General features: G+C 41.5%; 1 protein-coding gene across 2 annotated transcripts in view; it reads left to right on the top strand.

Moving 5' to 3' along the window:
* The first annotated feature begins 6,994 nt into the window (after positions 1 to 6,994).
* RNF13 (ring finger protein 13) overlaps positions 6,995 to 9,856 on the top strand; it is a 129,494-nt gene continuing 126,632 nt past the window's right edge. Inside the window, exon 1 of one of the 2 annotated variants that reach the window (XM_061419023.1) lies at positions 6,995 to 7,135. The gene's annotated coding sequence lies outside the window, so the exon portion shown is untranslated. The remainder of the gene's footprint in view (positions 7,136 to 9,856) is intronic. The other variant, XM_061419026.1, reaches the window with a different exon arrangement.

Raw genomic sequence — 9,856 nt, 5'->3', positions numbered from 1 at the left:
CAATCACGATGGAAGCTGGGAGAATTTCCAGATTATAGAGCTCGTCACCAGATGCTAAGCCTCTACCAAGGAAGTGAAATTGTGTGATTGATGGCTGGAATAAATTCATGCGTGAAACAGGAAATAACAAGCAGTGAACAGAAAAGAAATCTACAATCTGGGAAAACAAGCAGTATTGGAGGAAATAGCAATTATATAACAGCGTATTGTCAACTGAAACAGAACAAACAGTAGGCTAATTAAAGTACTGTTTAAGTACCATTGTGTTAGTTGGAGTGTTTTATATCATGACAGAATTTTAAATTAAATTCTAACTTTAACTGCTGCCCCATTTAGTAAAATCAAGGGTATCATGCCTGTCTCTCCCCTTCTGCTGGCACATGATATTGTTTTGTCTCCTGTTCTGTGTCTAAATTGTGGAGAAAACTTTGACATTTTCATCCAAGCTCCACAGATGAGCACAGTGCTGTCTCAGATCTGTGTTCTCATCTTTTCTGTTGTATTTTCTCTTCTGTAGAGTATCCTTTTCTGCCTGAAAAATCTATTTGATCTTGCAGTTTGCAAGAGAGTGGCAGGGGAGGGGAGAATTTGTGAAATATGAGGTGTCAGTGGCTGACAATGAAATCTCCAGTATCGACTCTTCTGAGTCTAAGGAAAATAATGAGTGCATGAATTGAGGATTTCATTGAAAGGGTTCCATATGGAAAAAACTGGTGGACATGAGCCAAGGATTCTCAGAATATAACATGTAGATGGAAAATATTAGTTCAGTTGTTTTTTTTAAAGTACTGCAAAGGAGGCTGCCTGTAAATGATTTCATAACACTCCTATGTATTTAATGCTACTTTTACAATGAAGATTCCTAAATTTATATCTGCTGTTATTATCCCCCACTTTACATTCAGATGCCTCCTGGACATCTCCATTTAGATATGTCGGTCTTAATATATACAAAAATGAATGTGTGCTTTTTCCTCTCCGATTTTTTCTCTTTATCACCCAGTTTTCTCTGTGTCATAAATGGTACCACCAGTCACGCAGCTGCTCAAATCAGAAACCTGGCAGTCATCGTTTTCCCTTTTTCTCTCAGCTTCCACACCCATCATCAAATCCTCATTATTTAAACTCCAAAATATATCTTCACTTTGACTTCTTTCCATCTCTACTGCCACAACTTTGGTCCTGCCCATTATTTTCTTCTTGGATTATTGCAGCAACCCCCTGACTGGCCTTCTTGTTTCCACTCATGTCTTTCTTCAGTCTCTTTCCTACATAGTTGCAGGGTGGTTCTCTTGAAATGCAAATTAGATCATGTCATTTCTTGGCTTGAAATTCCTAACTGCCTTAATGATAGAACTGGAACCTTTTGAGAATTCCCTGGCAGTCCAGTGGTTAGGACTTGGCACTTTCATGGCCTTAGACCCGGGTTCAATCCCTGGCTGGGGAGCTAAGGTCCTGCAAGATGCATGGTGTGGTCGACTCTCCCCTCCTACCCCCTCCCCCTGCAAACAAACAAACAAAAGACAACAACTGAAAAACTGGGACCTTTATTATGCTCTACAGACCTCCACATCAGTGATTTTCAAATGTAAGCATTTTAAAGAATCACTTGGAGTTAAAACACAGATCCCTAGGCCTGACTCCCAGAAAAATCTGATTCTCTGCCTAGGCCTGAGAACTGAGATTTCTAACAAGCTCCCAGATGAGGCTGATTTGGCTAGTCAAGAAGCTCACCTTGAATGCTACTGCTACTGCTACTAAGTCACCTCAGTCGTGTCTGACTCTGTGTGACCCCATAGACGGCAGCCCACCAGGTCCCCCCGTCCCTGGGATTCTCCAGGCAAGAACACTGGAGTGGGTTGCCATTTCCTTCTCCAGTGCATGAAAGTGAAAAGTGAAAGTGAAGTCGCTCAGTTGTGTCCGACTCTTAGCGGCCCCATGGACTGCAGCCTACCAGGCTCCTCCGTCCATGCGATTTTCCAGGCAAGAGTACTGGAGTGGGGTGCCATTACCTTCTCCGCCTTGAATAGTAGTGTCCAATTAAACCTCTTCTTTTACCTCCCATCCCTTCCCTCACTTAAATTCCAGCCCCAGTGGTTCCCTTACCCTCCATTATGCTAGACTTGCTCCAGCCTCAGGGCCTTTGAATATGCTTTCTAGGTGACCTTACTGGGATTTATTCTTTTTCTGATGACATCATCCCAATTTCCTTATTTCTCTCCTGTGGTGTGTGATCTCATGAAACAGTTAATTAAGGCATCAAGGGATGAACATGTGCCTCAGGATAAGCCAGTGGAAAATACAATTCAAGCAATTGGAGTTTGAATTGTGAGCAGAATGATGAAAATGGCTGGAGTAGTACTGCCTGGAGAAGGCAGTGGCACCCCACTCCAGTACTCTTGCCTGGAGAATCCCATGGACGGAGGAGCCTGGTAGGCTGCAGTCCATGGGGTCACTAAGAGTTAGACGTGACTGAGCGACTTCACTTTCACTTTTCACTTTGATGCATTGGAGAAGGAAATGGCAACCCACTCCAGTGTTCTTGCCTGGAGAATCCCAGGGACGGGGAAGCCTGGTGGGCTGCCGTCTATGGGGTCGCACAGAGTCGGACACGACTGAAGCGACTTAGCAGCAGCAGCAGCAGTACTGCCAGGATGACAATATTGATTCAGTGGGACAATTAGAGCCACTGGTTATTGATCTTTACAAGACTATACTTCAGGCATCCCTTTAATCCTGTAAGTATTGTCATATTCTTCAAGTAAATTGCCTTTTTTTAACTTAAACTGATCAGAATTGGTTCCTGTGAAGTTCTGTTCTTTAAATTTTGACTTATGTCAGCTTTTCAGAAAGTTTCTTTGACAATTTTGTACAATATAGGTCCCTCCTTTAATTCTCAAATGATTGTTTTGCATATATTAAGATAAACTTTTCAGTTTAAATATATTAATGTGGTGAATCGTACCAATCAATTTTATGTTATCTTAAATTCAACATTTTTTGGTCATAGTATTTATTTTTAAAGCTTTGCTAGTTTTATTTGGGATTTTAGCAATATTCATTCAAAGTGAGATTAGCCTATGATTTTTTTTTACCTGTATTGTCTTTGTTCAGTTTTTTAAAAAGGGGTATTTATTTATTATAATTTTATTTGTTTATTTTTGGCTGTGCTGGGTCTTCATTGCTGCATGGGATCTTCTCTAGTTGCAGTGAGCAGAGGCTACTCTCAATTTGCAATGCGTGGGCTAATTTCAGTGGTTTCTTTTCTAGAGCATAGGCTCTAGAGTGCAGGCTTCAGTAGTTGTGGCGCACAGGCTTAGTGACCTCGTGGCATATGGAATCTTCCAGATCAGGGATCGAACCCATGTCTCCTGCATTGATAGGCAGATTCTTTACCACTGAGTCACCAGGGAAGCCTCTGCCCTCATTTTTAAACGATGGCTTAACTGGACACAATAAATTCTAGGTTGATAATTGTTAACTATTTATTTTAGTATTGGAGGATATTATTTCACTGACTTCTGGCTTATTGTGTGCCTATTGAGAAGCCAGCTGCCATTCCTTGGCATTTCATTTTTCTGTTTATTTAAGAATGTCTATTTTTTTTCTTTAAATTTCCCCACAATGAACCTATTATGAATTTATTTTGTGCTTCTTTAGGGACACCTAGATAGGAATTGTTGTGTCATAGAAAATATTACTTTCCAGTCTTTTCAGATAATGCCAAATCATTTCCCAAAATGACTATCTTGATCCATATACCTGAGTTCTTACATCTTTATATTACATTATGTCATCTGAATTTTTGTGTGCTTATTTTTGTGATAATTTTTTTAGCAAATGAAGGAAGACTGCTTCTCAATGACCCAACTAAGAAAGGAAAAGTTGAAATTGTATGTCAGTCATCTGCAACTCATCTTAAGGGAAACAATGACCAGATCATTTTTTAAGGCATTTAGATTTAAATAGAACTTTTTTGGGGTCTGACCTTTCTTAAATCCTTGAAAATAAACTTATTGAAATACCTTTTAATACCTGTTTGTGTGTGTGTTCTGAACTTTTCTTCATTTATAAGATTAACTTATTAATTAGTTTAGAATTTGGTAAAGAAATGGGAGACTTTCTAATCTTTGGCTAAAAATTTCCTAAAGCTGTTTTTAGAAGTCCTGTTTAGTACTTTTTCAAATGTGGGTATTCCATGAATATATGGATTCCTATGGATGCTTTATGGACTTCCCAGGTTGCTCAGTGGTAAAGAATCCACCTACCAAGGCAGGAGACTCGGGTTCAATCCCTGGGTGGGGAAGATCCCCTGGAGGAGGGAATGGCAAGCCATTTCAGTATTCTTGCCTGGGAAATCCCTTGGACAGAGGAGCCTGGCAGGCTACAGTCCATGGGGTCACATGACTTAGCTAATGAACAACAACATTAACAATGGATTCTAATCCTTCTTCTATCACAGTAATAATTTTACTTTCTTCTTTTCAAAAATCGTTTTATCTCAATCAAAAATTACTTTTTTTCTGATTCTAAACATAATAACAATTAGAGTAATTTTAATGTCTCTAGTTGATCTTAGTGATTAAAGAAACTGCCTGCATTATTTTCATTATTTAGGAAAAACTACTTCTAAATCATTTTAGACAATTAGGTTGTTTGGTATCTTTTTTTTTAGTTGTTGCTGTTTTACACTATATTTTGTCTAGTCACTAAGCTGTGTCTGACTCTTTGTGACCCCATGGTCTGTAGCCTGAGAGGCTCCTCTGTCCACGGGATTCTCTAGGCAAGAATACTAGAGTGGGTTGCCATTTCCTTCTCCATACAGTATACTGGAGTTAGGAAATTCTACAATTTTATATGCTATTTGTACTTTTAGGAGGATATAAACAATAAAAAGCTGTCAGTGTCTGACTTTTCTTTTGTCTATGTAAGGAGATAATTAGTGGCTATTAATATCAGGTGCCACATTAACCCTTCATGCTCTGGAAAACCATAATTAAGATGTTTATCAACCTTACTGTCTAACCTACTTAAACAAATTAGTACATTTTCCCAATCTATTTTCTTCCAGTTTGCCTTCATTCAACACAGTGGGGAGAATAAATGCTTTTGCAGGATGTAGCACAATTCATCTAATTGCAGAATAACACATTACCTTGTTTGTAACTGAAAGAACTATATCTATTGTGATTTGAAGAGCACAATAAAGTCAGATTAAAATGTTCTGTATCCAGTGTGTCTTTATTTTTAAAAAAGATTTATTTGGCTGCATTAGGCCTAAGCTGTGGCATGTGGGATCTAGTTCCCTGACCAGGGATCAGACCCCAGCCCCCAACAAAGGGAGTGCAGAGTCTTAGCCACTGGACCATCAGGGAAATCCCCCAGTGTGTCTTTATTTAAAGAATGAACAAAGCTATTCTTTTTAACCTGTAAAATGTGGGCATTATTATTTTTTACTTTTCTTTGATGTCATGCAAGGAATCTCTGATTTAATATAAAGCCAGATTGAGATAATTTGATGAAAAAATGCTTACAGGGATATTCTAACTATACTTACACCTATTACACTAGTCTTCATAATACTATTCCCCATTCTGACTTTTCCTTATGACTTTCTTAGAGGCAGGACTGTTTATTAAGTATTGAATGTCTTTACAACTGATGAGAATCTAAGAATATATAGAATGTATAGTCAATGTATACACTGAAGAGGAAAGTACCTTTGATGACCTTTATTTTATTGCAACTTGATTCAGATTTTTTGGATTTAAATTTTGAGTGGGTATTACTCAAAAGGTACAAAAGTTGAAAGGCACAAAAGGATACACAACAGGGAGTCCTCCTGTTCCTCAGGTCTCCCCAGAGCAATCCAGGTAACAAGCTGCAGCCAAGGGTATTCTGCAGGTGCTCCAGGGCATAACTCCCTCTCGGCTCTCCTTTTTCTAAAAGTGAGGTTGAAGGAAGTGAAGACTGTCACTGGCTCTTAGAGGCGCCTTATTTTGAAGCAGAAGCAGAGCCAGAATCCCTGGCATTCTAGATCATAACTCTTTGCAATCGTTGCAGTAAGCCCTTGCAGTTAACCTCTTTACAGTGTCTAGTTGTTAACTGGCTCATCAGCGTGGATGTTGGATGTTTCAATCCGGATAATTCAAGTTAAAAGTAGCTTGGTTTAAAACTGGAGTACTTGGGGCAAGGAAGTCTTATCAGAAGGCAACATTTTTGTTGTTGTTGTTGTTGTTCATTAAAGGAAAGAAGGGTTTTAAAAGGCTGACCTAGGGTTTAATCACACGGTTTGACTTTTGTTGAGTCTCGGGGATGGCGCGTGTCAGACCCAAAGCGCAGACGTCAGCACGGTTTCCACTCTGGCATCGGGGGACTAGTGTTCAGCCCAAGGGCTGCTTGCTCCTCTAACAAGGCGACCGGGACTCTAAGGCGCTGGCCTTGGTTCCATCTTTCTAGATCTCGGCCTGGACATGGTGCAGAAGGGATAAGGCCTCGTCCTCGCCTCCTCCACTGGTCCGGTGAGTGCGGCACAGGAAAGAGTCGCGATGGCTCCAGAGCAGGCCCGCCCAGGGGGGAGCCCGCCAGCTGGGTCTCGGGCTCCTTCGGCCCAAACAGCCCGAACGGACTAGGCCAGCCAGCTCTGGCCGCTCGGTCCGATCCCCTCCTGACCCACGGCCTCCACTCCTGCGGGGACGCTGGAGGATTCCATAGCCAATCCCCTCGGCCATGCTACCCCTTTCCCCGCCAAAAGTAGATCCTTCTGCCTCGCTCCGCAAGCCAGCCCCACCCTGTCCTGCCCTTTCATTCCAGAGAGGAACGGTCACGAGGCCAAGAACGCGACTCCGCGCACTAGGCATCTCTCCGAGCTGGACCCGAGCAAGCAACTAGACTCGGCGAGAGAGTGGGAAGGAGCCTTAGCGAGCAGCTCTATGGCCCAATGGCTTTCCTCTACCTTCGGGTGTGGGCCAATGAGGAGCAAGGGGCGGGACTTCCGCCTCGCCTTCGGTGTTGTCGTACGCGCTCTGACTCTAGGCTGTGGGGGTGGGTGCGGAGATTCAGTCATGAAGTCGGGGTAGAGACTTCTGCAGCGACGCGGCTGGTTGCCTGTTTGTGTTGCAAGGTCAGCTTCCAGGTAAGAGCCTCTCCTGCGTCTCGACGGCCGGACTGCAGGTTTCCCCCCCGTGGGGCCTGCCGGGGAGAACACACCCCCTCGCCCGCCCTGAAGCTCCGAGGCGGCCCCGCCGCCGTGCTCTTGGCTGCTCCTCAGGTTGGGTGCGGAGGAAATTAGTTTAGTTTTGTTTTGTTTTGTAGAAGATAAAATAAAAAACGCTGCGCTCAGAGGCCGAGTCTCCCATGCATTCCTGCGCCATGAGTTTGTGTGTATCTAAAGTTGTTGGGTTATCTGTTTTGCTTCTTGCATTCCGCTCTTGAGGTGTCTTGAGCCTGGGAAGCTGTCTGGAAGTCGTCTCTTTCCGGGCGTCCCCGGGCGAAGTCACTTGAATTTAGTTGTGGGAAGGCTTTAATCTTTGGCAAAAAAAGAGGGCAGTCGCCTCTTTTCTTTCTAACCTTCCTGCCACCCCCACCCCCACCCCGGAAGCTCGATAGAAGGTGGGATGTGATTCTGCTAGGGACAGATAACCACGTCCCTGCCCCCTAAAGTTGGCAGCTCTGCCGGGACGCTTATTGAGTTGACCCGCACTGATGACAGGACTTTATCTCAGAGAGGGAGAGGGCAAACACCGAAGCCAAGCGATCCCAGAAGCACTCATGCATATTTGGTGGCAGTCACTGAGTGTTCTCTGTCAGCTTTTGGGTAAATTCCTCTATTTTGTCCTAATTTGGCAATAGTAGATTTCCAAAACCATCGTTTAATCTTCAGTTTCAGCACCGTGGGCAGCTGCTTAGGTTCTTTGTTGTTACCCCAAACTAGCCTGACAAGTGTTCCTCAGTGATGCTGCAGGAACAGGGAAAACTCATGCATTCTTTTCCACAATGATCTGTTGTTCTCCAAGGAGAACATCTGCAGTATTTGATACAATGTAAATAAATAAGATGGGTGTGCTGTCGGAGAGTTCTAGTTAGAGATACATCAATTCAGGGTTTAAGGAAGGGCTTTCAAGGATTTAATCTTTTTAGGGATACATTTAATGGGTCTATGAGATTAGCTTCATTTTGGAGTAACAAAACTGGGCTGTAGTAGCAGGTTTTTTGTTTGTTTTTGTACTTTTGATTGAACAGCATGTGGGATCTTAGTTCCCCAACTCTATGGTAGCAGTTTAAAAGAACTTTAAATAGTAGATAAGAAATGTAGTGGGCGTCTCTGGTGATTCAGTGGTAAAGAATCCTCCTGCCAGTGAAGGAGTCGCGGGTTCGATCCCTGGATGGGGAAGATCCCCTGGAGGAGGGAATGGCAACCCACTCCAGTATTCTTGCCTGGGAAATCCCGTGGACAGAGGAGCCTGGCGGGCTACAGTCCATGGGGTCCCAACGAGTCAGGTGAGACTCAACGACAGTAACAAGTGTAGTGCAGGGCTCATGGGAATTTTGAAATCAATTTAGTGCATTGACATTAATGTTAGAAAAAAACAAATAGCATAGGACATCCTATAGAGTAAGAGTAAATATTATTTCATGAAGCTTTTGTTTCAGGTTTTAAAAAATGTATGAATGTGAAGAGGAAGATGTAAATGTATACCGTATTATTGTGGATTGTGGCAAAACACTGGATCCCAAATTTGGGAGTCAGACTGGGTTCAGCCTTCAGCTCTGCCATTTACTAATTCTGTGACATGATTTGTGAATAAGGGAAGAATTATAAGAATTAATTGATATAAAATATGTCTGTTACATAGTTAAGCCTCAAAGTAGTTGTTTTTGTTGTTGTTATTTTTTGGAAATGTTGGCTAGAAGCGCAGTTAATTCTCTCTGTAAGGAATGACAACTACTGTTTTAATAATATATATTTTTTACCCCTGCCTTTGTTTGAAGCCAGCAAGCTTCGTGTCTCCGTGTATAACAGTAAATGATGTGGACAAAAATGTTAATTTGCAGCGTTTAATATTGAAGGATTGGGAGTAAGTTCTCATCTATCCTTGTTTAAAGCTCATTTCTTGTAGGCATTTTGCAGGGGCCTAACTGTTACGGCATTCATCACCCTTCCTTTGATGTTTTTCTGCATCCCAGAGTAACATAGATTTATCAAAAGTTTTCTAGGCACTAATTTTAGCAAAGTAAGGGCAAGACTAAGGGTATGATAGGTTTGTGTCTTTGAACAAAATTGGATAGGAAGGCATTTTATGGTTTATAGTTTTTGCCATAAAGATATGTGAAATAGCATGGTCAAATATCATGGTGTGCTTATTTCATGTTGGTATGACCTAAAAATGGTTGATGTTTAAGTAAAAAGTGTGGTTTTGGACATTTTGAAATCTGGGAATGTTTAGCAGAAGTCAGAATGAGTTTGGATCAAAGTAGTGTTTTGTACCATTTGACATATTACTGCCATATGGCATTGCATATGGTAATTTCACATGACATAAAAAAGGGAAGAACTAAGGATTGTTAGTTTTTTCAAAAGAAGAAATAGAATTAATAGACATTTCTTTTAATTAGGTCATGGTGGATAATCATTGTTTCAAAATTCATGTATTCTACAAATATTTATTGAGCATTTATCAAAAATGCTAGTTTTCATAATCCTTTTGCATTACATAAAAGCTAATTTAGGAACAATGAGAACGTATAATCAGTATTGTCAGTTTATGTATTATAGTACATAGATAACAATCACAGTCATAATAGCTAACATTGTTTACTACAGGCAGACAATTCTAAGCACTTAATATTTGTGATT

This window comes from Bos javanicus, chromosome 1, assembly GCF_032452875.1.
Source record: "Bos javanicus breed banteng chromosome 1, ARS-OSU_banteng_1.0, whole genome shotgun sequence".
NCBI classification, from domain to species: Eukaryota; Metazoa; Chordata; class Mammalia; order Artiodactyla; family Bovidae; genus Bos; species Bos javanicus.
Note: the sequence above shows the minus strand (reverse complement) of the source record. Positions and strands in the feature narration are given on the sequence as shown.